A 16,521-nucleotide genomic window follows, 5' to 3' on the forward strand; every position below is an offset into this window, starting at 1 on the left:
TTTTCTGAAATATTGCTGTAGTGACGCAGTTCTTGAAGGAATAGTTCATGTTTGTCCCTTAAAACCATAGACCGTATTTAGAAACCCATTAGCTTAGCTAGTTTGGAATTAACACTGAGCTCGGTAGTTAGCACTGTCCAAGAGTGATAACAGTCAACCTACTGTACCTCACTCTGTAACGTTACCTAGCTATTTAACACTTTATATCGCGTTTGTTTATTCCGCGCAGCTGAACTAAATTAAGCTAAAATACGCTAACTGCTTCGTGGCTCATATCTTCATATTAAATTGACATATATGAGAGTGGTGCATGGATGGAAGAGAAGGAGTTGTGTCGGTCTTCTTATCTAACGTTAGCTAAGCTAATGAAACCCCCCAAAATTTTTCGGGGAAAAAAAAAAAAAAAGTCCTAATACCAAAGGCAATTGTGCATGAAATGCATGAAACGTAAAAGTTTATTGTTTGACATTGCTAGAATATCCCATCTTTTCTGCTGACTTTCCAAACAGAAGGTGTACCCGTACATTTCTGTGATCATATTTTCACAGATACTGCAGTAGGTATCCCTGTTTCCATGTCTGTACTTACTTTTATCCTTCTGCTTGTTGTCGTGTTTCCACCAGAGGGCACTGTTGCTCCAAAAACACCAGACTCCGCAGCCATGTTGGGATCAACAGGTATAGTAAATACGCCGTTACACAGTTGATGATTGAAGATGATTCAGATGCTTAGGCTGTTAACGGTGCTGTTCAATATATTACAGCAGAATTGATGATATATTGACGAGAATGGTGTTATGTGTTATTTTTCTCCGTCCATGTATTTTTTTCTTTTAATATTTCATTCGTGAGGAAATATTATCACGACTTCACACACATTCTGTGAAGACAACAGATTTATACAATTTAATCTGTCTTATTAATTCATTAATTTATTTGAATTTTTTGTATACTAATATGTACAAAGTAGAAAAACTAACAGCATTCTGTCATTGTGTGTTTTTATATTTTTCGTGTATGTGGTTTGTGTATGTACATTGGTGACTGTGTGTGTGTGTGTGTGTGTGTGTGTGTGTATGTTTTATCAGGTCTCAATTCCCTGGGCCTTGCTGTTAACTCTCATCCTGCTTCCAGGACGGAATCATTTTTTGTGAGTATAACCGACCAAGTATGATTAGTTTATCAAACGTGTGTATGTGTTTCATGAGAGATAGTCCCAAAAAAAAAAAAAAAAAAAAAAAAAAAAGTGGTATGATTAATTTACCAGCATTCCGCAGGGTCAAGGAAATTGATGCAGGATAATTGGGCACATAGGGAATCCTTGGCAATTTGTGCTTTCAGACTCTACTTGAGAAATTAGATGTCAGTGCAAATGTGAAATTGCTCCTCAATGTTCTCAAAGATTCTATGAAAATTTAAACATAAATCTTAAGTATTTCCAGCAAAGGGAATCTTTCCTTTTTTTTTGGTGCCAACTTAAAATGAAGCCCTGTGAAAATGATCTGAATGAAGTGAGTGGGGGGGGGGGAGACATCCGAGCTTGTGTAAAGTTGGGGCTGCACTCCGAGGAGGATGTGTAAAGTTGAGGCTGCACTCCGAGGAGGATGCGGGGGCTCTTGCTCTCGGTAAAATCCTCATGCAAGAATTCATTAGATTCTTTTTGACAGGAAGTAAAGTTGGAATTCATCTGAAGTCGTGTAATTATAATATTCAAGATGTGTACACCTATAACGCAAAATATAACTCAAGGCGATGCGGTATAGCCTACTTTTTCTTTTCTTTTTTTCACTCGGGTTGTCAGTGTAGAACTTAGAAGGTACAAACGTACGACACGTGTGTTCATACGAATGAAAATAAATTACACAGGAGTGAATAATTGATATAAATGAGCATACATTCGTCAAGTTCGGGTGGCCATTGCTTGATAAAGTTGCTGTGTATGTTTTAGTTTGAAAGAAGTAAGAAACATTTTATTTTGAAAAGCATCCAGACTCTGATATACACTTTTTCATAAATTGAGTGGTCATTAAGTACATTTGATCAATTTAGCTTCAATTATAAGCATTACGGAAAATTAATAAATCATCGTCGTCATCATCACAGAGTGTGATCACAACTTGTGTGGAATTTTATATTCATGCAAGATCAAGATAAACTGATCGCTTAAAAGTCTCGCTCCAAACTCCTAGTTATATTTAAATGTTGGTGTTTATTCCTCATGGACACACAGTGCAAAAGAAAATGCTAAACAAGAATATTTTTGGTAAGCATACTACATACTGACACTGTGGAAAACGGCTTCATTTGTCCTCATTAAAAGCTTAAAAGTCCATGAATAAATAATCATTAAAGTGGATATTTTTTTTTTTTTTTTTTTATCTTCGGCCTTATGCAAAATACACTCACTGACTAAATAAATATGCTCCATAAAGGCTGTTTAGAAACGTGCCCTCCCCCCTCTACTTCCACATTTAGATAGCTGACATGCACCTAAAGATCAGCATCCTACATTGGCTGTTGGTTTCGGAGAGAAAAATTGGACCTCCGAGAGTCAACTTAATGCAATTAAGTGAGGATGATGAGTCTTTCTCACTCTGTGCTGTTTGAATCAGTAAGCAAGGCAGAATCAAAACTTAAAGGCAAGAAGAAAAGAAAAGAGAGATGAGCGTGCTCAGACGGGTCCCAGCGGTTTAATTATTTTAATTATCTCTCCTCTTTCAGCTTTCCTAAAAAAGAGGCCATTAAAGGATGCCCGTTTGGGTTAATCTGATTAAAAAAACAAGATGGAGGGAGAGATGAAAGGCTGCAGATGTCAGTGCTAATCAGGGGAGTTAAAACTGCTATTTGTGAACTGGGACGGTTGTTAAAGTGGGTAGAAAGTGTGTGCACTGTGAGTGTTTTTTTTTTTTTTTTAAATACGTTTTTCCTCACTTCAAAACACCTCCTTCCTGCAGCCTCTGTTGATAAAACTCCCTCTCTTGCATCTCCTCAAACTAACGCCATGTTTGATTCTCCGCCGCGCTCTGTAACTGTGCTGGCAGCAGGTCAGGCAAACGCAGCGCGACTGGAGAGAAATATTAAAAGTTTAAGTTTAGTCCCCGGTGATAAGGTTTCTAATTTTTGTAAAGTAAGATGCCATTTGAGGAAGTGATGGAAGCAGCATTCGCAATTAGAAAGACCAGAGTGAATGTTTCTTTTTGCGGAATAAGGCACGTCGATTTACCCATCTCTGCGTTTTCATTCTGAGGCAAAAGATCACCATTAACTGCTTCTCATACCATTATCAGTGCTTAAGGTGTTGTTTTCTTAAAGCTAGTCAAACAAAAGTCTGTCAGCTTCCTCTGCAGATTAACTCCTCTCATGCATTTTCTAAAACTAGATTTCTGTCTTATTCTTTCTGGGTCCAATATGCGTGAAGGTCGAGGGAAATAGAGTTAAGTCCAGCAAGTACAAATCAAGTGCAATCAAATTACTAAAATACACTTTTAATTCTACAGTATTTCAGTTTGTAACACAGGGGAGTAAACAGACGGTTTGGTACTGCGTTCTCGAGTGTTTCAAGATACAGATGGTCATTTCTGTGGTTGCTGAAACATGTTTAAATATCCTCACTGCACTGGCAGAGTTTTTCACTTCAAAAAAATTTAATATTTTACTTTTTTCAAATCAATTTAAGATAGAACTGACTTGATAAGATGGAGATGATTTTTGTAATGCAATTATTCAATGTGGTAACAAGAAGCCATGTGCATCTACTTTACATTACTCAGCAGGCCAAACGCAACACTGTCCACTGTGATAATGCAGGGAGCTGTTAAAGTTCCTCTTGACTGCAGAGCTTGACATTTGTTCAGGCAAGAGTGAGCACAAAACCAGCACAGGTGTTGAGCCACAGCATGGCGAGAGAGGAGGGGTAAGGAGAGGGAAAAAAAACAACAAAAAACAAAGATCTACTTTCAAACTAAATCAAGCAGAAGGAATGTCCTGAGTGTGTACAGAGATGGACGTGAGCCCATGCAATATTAAAGCACCATGTCTGGCAATGCCAACCGTGCCACTCCTCTCCGCGGCTCCCGCCCTCCCGGCTTCCCGGCCATCGGCTCTTCCCTCAAGGTGACACTTCAAAGCGGGCACGCAGACGTGGCAGGCCTGGCTGTCGGCATGGAGCCAGCCCCCCCCCCCTCCCCATTCCTCGTCTTTCTCTCCCGCCCACCACCCATTCTAGCCCGCAACCCCCACCACCACCACCTCAAAGACACGGCTCCTACCCCTGCTGGGCCAGGTCAGCGCAAGATCCACACCGCTCGCCGCCTCGGGAGCCGCTGTCAAAAAACTCTCCTCCACGAGCTTAATTAATAACGGGCCATTCCTAATGCAAGCCCTCTGAATCTGCAGCCTGTTTCCCTCCGATCCTATTGGTGAGTTCTGAGGCCTCGACAGAAGGCAGACAACGAGAGGAGGGCTGGTTGGGGATGCATCCAAATCATTTGAATTTCGATGATTCCCATGCATTATTCTCCCCGCTTTATAACCTATTTTCTGTGTTGCACTGTGTGCCTGCCTGCCTGCCTGTCTGTCTGGGTGTTGTTTTTAAAGATGTCTCTCTTCTGCAGATGATTGGAGACACTCGAACCAAAGAATATAGGGTCCGCTGTCCTCGGCCTGTCTGACAGGTGGGGTAGGAAAAAAACTAACGCGCACACACACACACACACACACACACACACACACACACACACACACACACACACACACACAGCCCGTCTGCATCAGCTGGGTCCAGGGCCTGTAATCACCTCTCAAACCTGGTGGGAGAATTTTACAGAGCGTGCCGTGATCGATATTTGCCGATCCGTCTGCCCGTATCAACCTCAAATAAAAGCAGAGAGCAGGAGACAAGGCAGCACAGGCAGGTCGCGGGGAGGTCTGCGGCACCCCGTTTGATGTCTGCGAAAGCGCTCATCAGTGTGTAGGATCGGCCTCATCTCAGCGTGCCGGGTCACCGCCGCCTCACCCCGAGCAGCACACGGCTGATTGTCTCGCTGTCGGGGCGAGTTGGGTTGTTGTTTTTTGAGGTGAGAGGACAGATCTCTTCCGGCAAGCTGGGCTTTTGGTTTTTTAATAGGGCCCGTGCTCCGGCACCTCGCAGGCCCGCTCGGTCCGACACGCTGATGATGAGGAGGGTAACTCACTCCTCCTCCTCCTCCTCCTCCTCCTGCTATTTCTCAGCTCACGTTGTTACTGTATTTTTATCCACCGCATGTGCTCCTCTGTCTCGTCCATTGCATTCTTGATGGACTGAGTGGGGGGGGGAAAAAGTGCACGCTAAACAACCCCGTGTGCCTTCGAGAAGCAGTGGTTAAATGGTACACGGCTCGGAAACATAAGGTCTGCAAGTACGAGCTCAGCCACGAGAGCATTGCGGCATTTAGGGCAAGGAGCTGTTTGCGTTAGCTGACACACTGATATAATTAGGTCGTAATAAATAAGAAAGGCAACGGGGAGCGAGGGCGTGTCTCAACAGTGGCCATTAGAGAAACCACATAGGTTGCATTTGAAGAAAAAAAAAAAAGTCACCTGTCTACCTGGAAATACACACACTTTCCCTTTTTTTTTTTTCCTGCTCGGTCTCACACACATTTACTCAGTGTCCTACTTACAGAGTCCTTATGAGTGTTGTTCTAAACCCCCAGAAGCCCTGGCCCTTAAAGTGAGCTAACTGGGGTGGTTGTAGGCTCAAACCAACCTTAATTAGTACACTTACTGCACAGCGAGGGCAAGTACGAAGGCGAGCCTCTGCACTGCAGTTTCCCTCAGATTAAGCCTCTTTTAGACGAGGCTGTAACCTCCCACAATGATGCGGTAATTAACTTCATTAGCTTTTCGATTCTCCTTTAGTTTTGGCAAAGTGGGTGAGGCTTAGTTTTGGCCTCCGTTGAGATAAGAGTCGCAGAAATCGGTTAATCTCGTCTGTCTGTGTTTTATCTCCACCAATGTTGCCGTATTTCACGCGTGCTACCTGCTGTTCATCTTGGCGACATGCATGTGCATGAGCGGGTTGTAATGAGTCAGGCATCGGGTTTTAATAAGCAGAGCTTTACCCACAGATCCTTCTGTGATTTGCATCCATGTCGGACACGAGGCGTAAAGCGGGGTGATTGATTCGTGGCTCGTCCCATTTTGGAGAGAGAGAGAGAGAGAGGGGAGGGGGGGAGAGAAAGAGAGAGAGGAAGGCCGTAGATTTATTATCAAGCTCAGCGACAAAGGGAGGAAGAGAGTGTGCATATGTTAATCCTCTGGCTGAACGATGATCAAAGACTGGAACAAGCTGAGCCCTGCTGATCGCCTCGGGGCAAACGTTGCTCTCCAAGCAGCTGGGAAAGTGTGCAGACGAGGAGTAAACAGATAGTTAGAAAAATCAATAGCTGAGGTTCGGGCCGCGGCTTGGTCTGAAGGTCAAAGGAGGCTGGTGTCTGCGGCGCGTGGAGGGAAGTCTGGAAACCATGGGCGCTTTTAGGCCAATTTAAGAGAAGTGATGTGTTTACAGCTGAGTTGTGTCCAGGCATGAAGGAAGTTCAAGCTGAGGTTATGGCTGTTTTGGTTAGCTCGGTGATATATAAAAAAAAAAAAACCCACTATGAATAAAACCTACAGTTCTGGCTCAGACTCAAACTTCTAAGGATTTGATTCATGGGTAGTGGCATGGCTATGTGTTTGGAACGAGGACCTTGCATCCGCTTATTTGGCTTTCAAAGGAAGAAGGATTTCCTTTTTAGTTTCAAAACCCCCTGCATGGCACGCGTTTGTTCTTTATCTGTTGTCCCACCTTCTTCTTTAGACCGACCCAAAGTATTCCCACAAGGCGTCTACCTCAGGTACCCACGCTGGTTGGCTGCTTTGGGAATTTGTGGCATCCCTGTGATCCAGTCCTCAAGGCTCGTTTTTGGTTTGAATTTTGCAATTTCCATCGTCAAAAACATCAGATTCTCCTATACGTCCTCATGTAAATATTGTAGAAAGTCGAGTACTTTCTCTTTCATCCAAGCAGTCACCTCAAAGCTTCATAATCTACAATAGCTGTTGACAAATAAAAATATCTGTCATTGTTCCATTCATTAGGAATTCATATCTTTGTTTGCCTATAGCTGAATAATTAAGATGACTTAGCTTTTTACCCCCAAGCTTTGGCGTCTTTTGACTTCCTCCACTTCTGAAGCGGATTGTTTTTGTGATTAGTCACTTTGTTTAATCTGGTAATGATGGCATCCCCTCAGGCTAAATGCCTGATTTGTGCTTACCAGTTTATTTATTCATTTGTACTTTTGACGTGTTAATCTGCATAAACGGCACAGAGCTCCACCAGGTCCCCCGAACGCCTCTCTGCACCTGTCAATTACAACAAATCTGAGACACCTGGAAGCAGCCATCCTGGTCTCCGCACCCTGATCGGGTTAGAAGTCTGCCTGTCAATCAACCCTGATCTGCCCTGTCCTGTCAGGGAGATATTGATATTCAGCCCTTCATCTCTACTTCAAGACTGCAGCATCAATTGATCAGAACTGCTGCTAATTATGATTGATGAGAGAATGTGCAGTATGACATAGAAACAGACAACTCAGTACCACACAATGCAATGCTCTATTTTTACTCTGAGTCCCTAACCTTTTTGGCTTGTGAACACTCGTCACTGGTTGCGTTTGTTGCATTTATTGCGGATGTCTGAATAACCTTTAGACCCGAGGCAAAATCATGCAGTAATTCACAGGAGGAAAAAAAAACAAATAGAGTAAAGCCTTAAAAATAGACTTAATTTTGTGTGGCAGAAAGATTTTGCTTTCCTTTCCTGTTAATACTTACTTCTGACTCCTTGTTGGGGTTGGGAACCACCGTTTTAAGGAAACTCAATTTGTAAAGCGCGCTGGAAATCCGGGATAAACTAGAAAGTACTACTGTAAGGAAGCACAATCCAATTTTTGATCTGTGAATCCATGAGTCTGGATCTGGATGAAAAAACACATTGCTATAGACAAACTGATGATGTCTGGAATTATAAGGAATTTGTATAGAGGGTGCAAACTTGCAAGTAATTCAGACACACGACATGATTTATGGCCAGTGTAGGTGTAGTGTTGCTGTGTTTCAAAATTAGGCCATTCACTCCGAGCAGATGTGTGCATGTGCCATATTCAATGTAGTTGCACAATGCATTTTAGAGTAATGCCAGTTATATTTCACTGGCATTACTCTAATAGGCCACACCTAAATGAAATTTGGCAACAAATTATAGGATCACCAGTCGAGCTAATTAAAAACGTTTGGGAGGTCATCCAGTTATTTTTATTCATTTTATTGACCAAATTAGAAACAAATCTGGTGAATTTGGATGACATCTGATAAAGGTAGGAGGTAGTTTATTATGTAGTCCATTATTGGGGGATTAGTGATTTGATCACCTCCTGTCCACATGTCAGAAGTGTCCTTGAGCAAGGCACCGAACCACAAATGGTTTCTGATGGTCAGACAGGTGTGTGTGTGTGTGTGTGTGTGTGTGTGTACATGCGTATGCAAGTGTGTGCAAGCATCCTGCTGACTGTGTGTGTGTGTGTGTGTTTGTGTGTGTGTGTGTGTGTGTGTGTGTGTGTGTGTGTGTGTGTGTGTACATGCGTATGCAAGTGTGTGCAAGCATCCTGCTGACTGTGTGTGTGTGTGTGTGTGTGTGTGTGTGTGTGTGTGTGTGTGTGTGTGTGTGTGTGTGTGTGTGTGTGTGTGTGTGTGTGTGTGTGTGTGTGTGTGTGTGTGTGAGAACCAGGGAATTTTGTGGGAAAAATTCTTTGGCCGAAACTTAACACCAAATTTGACAATGTGTTGAGTAGCTTTTAAGGTGCTCACTAGTCCTATGTTTTGACCTAGGAATAGTTGAACTGATTGAACCCGGAGAGTTGACAACAGACCAAATGTCAAAAGGAACCGCCTGACCTCTCTTATTGCAGCCTGGCCATTAGCAAATCCTCTGGTATGTTGTTGTCGGACAGTCGGAGACCTATAATATACTGCAGCATGGCTCAGTTAGCCCTACAGCAGGCCTCTGGTTATCCGATGCAAATCTTCCCAAATGAAACAAATGCGAAATATCAACAAGCTCTGAGTAATTGCGTCTGATAAAAAATGCTTGGGGGTTGTGGTGCCAGACCCGCTTCCCGCAGACGCAGGGAAGTTATCTCTCATTACCCGGACTGTGATAAAGTACACCGACTTCGCCGTCAAGCACAAGCAATGCATTCAGCTCTGTCTAATAAAGGCTGCTGCCTACCACGCACTTGCTCGTGAAATCCATTTGCAGCAGTTTGTTACGGAGGAGAAATATTGTTACTGGCTGAAGCGATTAATTCTCTCTAGCTGTGCTTTGACGCTTGTCTCCCTAGTTAAAGAAATCCTGCATATGAGGTCTAGATGCTTTATTCATTGTAAAACTTAATTTATATACAAGCAAGGATGTACACTTTGTGAAAATTTTACACTAACAACCCCCACAGTACATTTTAAAAGTAGAGTCTGTTGCAGTTCTTCATCAGTGTACTGGGGATTATTATATCAGCCAGTGTTCGACAGCAACTTCTCTTTATGCGTTTCGTGCCGCGCTATAATTCAAGACCTCAGTCCTTCCATCCGCCACCTGAATGTCAGGAGTCAGGACGAGCTCTAATTCAATCTGCCATGCAAAACAGCTGTTTGGCTCGAAGAAATCTGAATAATAAAGAGGATGACACGAGGGCTGTCGCTGCGAGCACAGCAGGGGAGCCACACTCCACAAACCAAAAACATGAGACTAGATTATGAGGAACGGATGAGGGTGGTTTCATGGCAAAGATGAGCCACTTTTCTGTGCTGCTTGGGAAACTTGTATTCTGTGGAGATTTGAAAAAATATTCCAAAAAAGTAGATGGTGGTTGGTGTCTCGAGTTACATTTGGGTAAGGTCAGCTGAAAGACAGTGCCAATGTTTCTGCATGTACGATCCCATTTTGAGCCCTTTCAAAAAAGTAGACATATAAGTGAAAAAAAGAAAAAGGTCTTCTCAGTGACGCATTAGCTAAGTTTGAGTTCCATACTGCACTGCACTGAAATTAATGGAATACAATAGCTTCCTGGAACATTAAAAAAACATGATTAAATTTTTAAAAAAGTGTATATTTGTAAGCTTTGAAAAATGTTGGACAGCTATGTAAAGCATTAGGCATGCAAAATTATATTAACAACATTCAATGTTCTGCTCAACCTTTCCAAATTCTTCTAAAAATGCTGTCAAAAGATGATCCCTTTTTTGGTGACAGATGACATTTCTGTGAACTTTGAGATCCGCATGTTGCCCATGCAGATGAAAGGAACATCAGCAATCCAGAAAAAAAAAAAAAAAAAAACTTCACTTCTCAACTAGGGTTAATGCTTGTGGCAGTGCACTGACGTCAACAGCTGTTCTCAAACAAGCCCTTTGATGACTCATTGACAGCGGAAGCTTCCGATTGCCACTTTCACTAACTGGGGAAATGTCAGCGTCGGCGCTCGACGGAGGCTGATCACAGTCCCTCTACAGCGCCCGCCTGCCAGAACGTGGCAGTGATGAAGTAGCTCTGGTGTTAATGGATGTGAGAGCAATCTTGACCCGCCACAAAGAGCAGGCTCTCTGTCTCCATTAAAAAAGGGCCTTTACTTTGGTCTGGATCAGAGCCTGGGCTCACTCTGTGCCACGGGGAGTAGCCAGACAGAGGTAATTGTGCGCCTCCTCTGCCCCTCCACCTCCACATCAGGACTCAGGGGAGCGCCTGTGGAGGACAGGGTTTTTTTTTTAAATAGAGAGAAAACACACGCAGACAAGTAATGATTAGGTTATTAGCGCCGAGGTGACTAATTACCTAATTGTACTGTCAAAAGGGGGAGCAGGAGGAGGGAGCTGGGCTGCAAGGTGAGAAGAGGAGAGGGGAGCAGAGGTGGAGTGTTTGGAGAGACTCCCCAGACTGGGCTGCAGGGGTGGGTCCCTCACTACGTCTCTCTTTTCCCGCGGCGTCCCCCCCCCCCAGCCTGCTGTTCGGGTCCCGGTGACATCTGCTCGTAGCATGGCGTGTCCTCCCTCTCCCCCTCAGAGGCCGGAGTCACCCCCAAAAAACCACACCCTGCATGCCTCCCCGTGCAGATGTTACAGTCCCTGGGTCCTGCCTGCGTGGAGAGAGTCAGGCCCGTTTGATGTGTGATGAAACAGAATCAAGCGAGCCACTCGGGGGCTCAGGGAGCAAAGGGGGTAGAGCGGGTGAGGAAGGGTATGGAACCAGAAAAGGAGGAGTGAGGAAGGGGGGGGGGGTGCGGTTGTAGGGTTGTACAGGGAGGAAGGTGATGTTGGGGATAAGTCTCATTACAATATCAATCACAGGCCGTGCACAGAGCACAGGGTTGGAATGTCTGTGCACTGGAGGTCAGAAACCTCAGGAGGAGGATGGGGAGGAGAAGAGAAGGAAACAAGGAGATGAGTGGTGAAATGACAGTAGAGAAGAGAAGGGAGAAGAGGTGAGAACACAAGATATGAGGAAAGGAAATGAGAGTTGAGGAAACAAATTCAAGGAGAGGGAAGTAGATGAGAGGAAGCAAGAAAAGAGCTAATGAAAGTAGAAGGGAACGAGGAAAAAGGAAATGAGGAATGAAGGGGAAACAAAATGGGAAGAGAAAATAGTAGATGAGAGAAGGGCAACAGGAAAGGAAACCAGAGGAGAGGAAAGAGGAGGCAAGGAGGAAAAACACAAAGAAGATGAGAGAAAAAGAAATGAGAGCAGGCATGAGAAGAGGGAAAAAAAGAAGAAAGGTAATGAGGCAAAAGGAAAGAAAAAGTGGATGACTAGAGGAAGGGAACAAGGATAGCAAGGAAGAGGAAGGCAAAGGAAAGAACACCGAGAGCTGAGGTGCAGTGTTGCAGTTTTGAAAAAGTAACTTAGTTACTTTACAGATTACTTGATTTTAAAAGTAATTTAGTTACTTTACAGATTACTTGATTTTAAAAGTAACGAAGTTAGATTACTAGTTACTTTATTAGTTACATTCAGCAACTGCCGACAACACCCCCACAGCCTCAACATAAAAATGACAACCGGTTTACTGTGAGGCAGCTCAGCGTGGCCAGCAGTAGGATCTGTTTTATTATGGCACGAAAGAGAGCGAGTTAACGGTGTTTAAGGGCAGCATTTCTTCTACAACATACTGCCCGACCAACTTCTTCAACTCTCCCACACTTACTGGTTATACACCGAAGTCCAGCTTTTGTTGTTTGGGTGGTGGGGGGCCTCCTTCTCTCTGCTTCGCACCACCTGCTGGGACTTGCTCTGTAAGTTTGACTGCAGCGCTGCGACTCCAAATGTTTCTTCAAATTTGCCGTAGTGTTTTTGTAGCTAGATAGCACTTTGTCGCCACCAGCACAGAGTGTACAACCAACCTTAATATTGCCGTCTTTAGCTGACACAAACTCAAAATAGTGACTGTATTTCCAGCTAGAAAACACGCATCTCTCTCCTCCCTCCATTGTGTTTGTGTGGCTGCGTGGTACGTGAACTGCCCAGCTGAAACGTACTCCAGCTGAAACGTACCTGTCCACATGCTGAACGTACTGTTCATGCGTGACCTGTCCTCACTGAAACGTACCTGTCCTCATGCTGAAACGACCTGTCCTCAGCTGAAACGTGAACTGTCCTGATGCTGAAAACGTGACCTGTCCTCATGCTGAAAACGTGACCTGTCCTCATGCTGAAAACGTGACCTGTCCTCATGCTGAAAACGTGAACTGTCCTCATGCTGAAAACGTGACCTGTCCTCATGCTGAAAACGTGACCTGTCCTCATGCTGAAAACGTGACCTGTCCTCATGCTGAAAAACGTCTTCCTCATCTGAACTGAACTTCCTCATCTGAAAACGTACTGTCCATGCTGAAAACGTCTGTCCTCATAAAACGTGAACTGTCCTGATGCTGAAAACGTGACCTGTCCTCATGCTGAAAACGTGACCTGTCCTCATGCTGAAAACGTGAACTGTCCTCATGCTGAAAACGTGACCTGTCCTCATGCTGAAAACGTGACCTGTCCTCATGCTGAAAACGTGACCTGTCCTCATGCTGAAAACGTGAACTGTCCTCCTCGAGACGCAAGAAGAAAGCAAAAATATATATTTTTACTAAGGAAAATGACAAAAATAGTAACGCACAGTGACTTGGATAAGTAACTTTATTCTGATTACTGGTTTGGAAATAGTAACGCGTTAGATTACTCGTTACTGAAAAAAGTGGTCAGATTAGAGTAACGCGTTACTAAGTAACGCATTACTGGCATCACTGCTGAGGTGTAAAGTAGATGAAATGAGAGAAAATGAAAACGAGAGGAAAAGAAGCAAGAGCAGAGAAAACAAGGAAAGAAGAGGAAACGAAACCTAGAAGAGGAAAGTGGTTGACAGGAGACAGAGTGAGCAGAGGAAACCACAGGGAAAGAGAAGGAAGCAAGAGAAGAGGACATGAAATTCAAGGATAAGAAAGAGGTAACAGGAGAAGAGAGGAGAAAAATGAGAGTAGAGTAGAGGAAATAATTAAAAAAACAAACAAATGGGGAGAAGAGGAAAGTACATGAGAATGGACAGGAGACAAGAGGAGAGGAAATAACATTAGAGGAGAGGAAAGCGAAAACGAGGAAACAAGATATACAGGAAGTAGATGAGAGGAAAGGAAATGAGATGAAAATAGACAAAACAAAAAGGCACGGAAAGGAAATCAGAGAAATGGTGATAAGATGAGAGGAGTAGAGGAGCTGGTTGCAGCTTTCTCTCGTGTCTCCTTCCTCTCTTTTCTTTCTTCCTCCAACATGGCTTCCTTTCCTCGTCTCTTTGCTCTGCGTTCCTCTGTATTCCCTCATTTACTCCTGCATCTCTCCGCCTAATCTCACTCCCCGTGCACTATGTTAATTATTGTTGTGAAAGAAACGGAAAGTTAATGACGACAACGAGGGGAAAGATGATGATGCTGATGCAGTTATGATTACTACTTAGTGCGGGCAGTGCCGTGTGCCCACGTAGAGAAAAGTTTACCGGGAGGAAGTGGGTGAAGAAGCGCTAACAGGGGATCAGGTGAAGCGATGGATAGGTTAGCAGTTACAGATCAAAGTGGAAAAACAAAGGCAGATTTCAAACGGGCCCAGAGAGCTTGGCAACAGACCCACGGCTCCTCTGATAATACTTAGATCTATAAATGTTTCCTTTTTTTATTTATTTATTTATTTTCTTATTTATTTTTAAAATTATTCATCGCCATAATAATTTGGGCCTAACAAGCACTTGAGGGAGACGGCTTCCTTTTGCATCTCTCTCTCTCCCCCATTTCTTTAGTTCCCCGCTCCGTGGTGCTGGGAGCTCGGGGATTTGGGGGCAGTATTAGAGAGAATTTCTTTTATTTGCTGCTAATGAATGATATGCATGATGCTATTTTCTTTTTTTCTTGTGTACTTTGTGGGGGTAACTGCGAGGATTGGGGCAGGAGCTGGAGAATTGGACTCTTTTTCAAGGCTTTGTTCATTTAACCCTCTTCTCGCATTCCGAGAGGGTGCATGAGGTTGTTATCGTCACTTTGCCAGATTTCCAATTCAAATATGCAATCATACTTCACTTGACACCAGATATATGGCATGGTTTGACTTTGTTTTTCTGTTTTCAGTAACGCCGTATGTTTATGAAATATGGGTTAACTGGTTTGTAGATACAGGAGAGGCACAGCAGGTCTGTAAACATCTCTGCCATCGAGAGAAATAACTGCACATTTGTTGTTCTCGATTGTTAAAAGGATTCTAACACATTTTTTTAATGCCCATATAGTGCAAAACAGAATAATTTACTTATCATAATGGTGGGCAGACACAGTACCGTTTTATTAATCTTCTATGTGAAGTTAACTCACACAACACATTTAAAAAAACATACCTCTTTTAATGTCACGCTGTGAAGGGATGAATCGATCAACCAATCACAACGCGCACGTTCACACTGAACAAGTTCCCTGCAGTTCATCACACATCTTTGGTATCAAATTGATCCTTTCTAGCCTCTGACGAGCCTCTTCAAGTTGTTTTCTCCCCCTCTGTTATGGGATTGTTGGGTACGCACACCTGATACGACTTCTTGAGAAACCTAAATTCAAGAGCACAAACCTTTCCACAATGTCTGCTTCTACGCTGCAAAAATTGTTCATCTTAATACGTATTTTGCTACAAAAGTGCATTACATGTACAAAAGAAACAAAAACTAGAGACTCTTTCTCTGTATACCGCAATGATGTAAAACAGATCATATATATAATTATTTTTTCTAATATTATATTAGGTTTTGTGTTTTTTGGCGAACATAATGCAGATACTTTGGCCTCATATTCTAGCTATTGTCTAACGCACACCTGTTAGACAGGTGTGTGGGAGGATGAAGTAGTGAACTCCCGACAATTATCCCGTCAATAATTGATAACAGGTATTCCTTAAATGTGATGAGTAAGGCTCATTTGATCTCATCTCACAGTTTAGTACAATTATAAACATACTGCCATTTAGTTTAGTGCAGTTTTTCATGTTTCCAGAATATTCTAGTTTAACGCGTGTTAGTTTTTTCCAACTTCTTACACACAAAATCTTTTCATGTCACTCGATTTTTGAAACCTCTCACTCAATGTGCAAAACTACACAGCAAATCTCCAAAACCATAAACTATTTCTCAGCCTTTCACTCAGTTTTCAATTGCATAAAACACTTCTTTCAAAACATTACACACAATTCTCTACCTAAGACACAAAAATCTAACAGGAAGTGACTTGCTTTCCTTATCTAAACACAACCGATCAAAATGCTACACTTATTTACCAGGGCACACACACACTCCTCACATGTGCAAACACATTATGTCATAAGTGAACACTAACCAATCGCTGCATTAGTATAGGCCTATACACAGGTCAAAGGTCAGATTCCCTGTTTTGAACAATGGATGCCAACAATAGACAGAGAGCAAGGGGAGGAGGAGGGAGAGACGGGACGAAGAGGAGGAGGAGGAGGAGGAGGGAGAAACGGGGCAACAACGAGGAGGAGGTGGAGGAGGAGGGAGGAGGAGGAGGAGGAGGAGGAGGAGGAGGGAAGAAGAGGAAGAAGGAGAGCCATCTCTGATGAGATCAGGGCCACACTTATTCATCATGTGATCAACCACGGATTGACCAATGAGAGAAGCCCATCTTGAGGAGCTTTACAGTGGCGTCCATACTGCATGCAACTATCTAATGACTATTTCAGCATTACAAATCAAGGAGACTTTGTATATACAGTACAGGCCAAAAGTTTGGCCACACCTTCTCATTTAAATGCGTTTCCTTTTTATTTTCATGACTATTTACATTGTAGATTCTCACTGAAGGCATCAAAACTATGAATGAACACATATGGAATTATGTACTTAACAAAAAAGTGTGAAATAACTGA

At 43.2% G+C, this 16,521-nt stretch overlaps 1 long non-coding RNA gene across 2 annotated transcripts in view; it reads left to right on the plus strand.

The window, feature by feature from the left end:
• Positions 1 to 621: 621 nt before the first annotated feature.
• The window catches only part of LOC120545223, a 110,688-nt gene continuing 94,788 nt past the window's right edge, over positions 622 to 16,521 (plus strand). For both annotated transcript variants that reach the window (XR_005636632.1, XR_005636633.1), the window contains exons 1-2: positions 622 to 677; positions 1,088 to 1,149. This is a non-coding gene — a long non-coding RNA (uncharacterized LOC120545223). The remainder of the gene's footprint in view (positions 678 to 1,087; positions 1,150 to 16,521) is intronic.

Source organism: Perca fluviatilis, chromosome 17 (assembly GCF_010015445.1).
Source record: "Perca fluviatilis chromosome 17, GENO_Pfluv_1.0, whole genome shotgun sequence".
Lineage (NCBI taxonomy): Eukaryota > Metazoa > Chordata > Actinopteri > Perciformes > Percidae > Perca > Perca fluviatilis.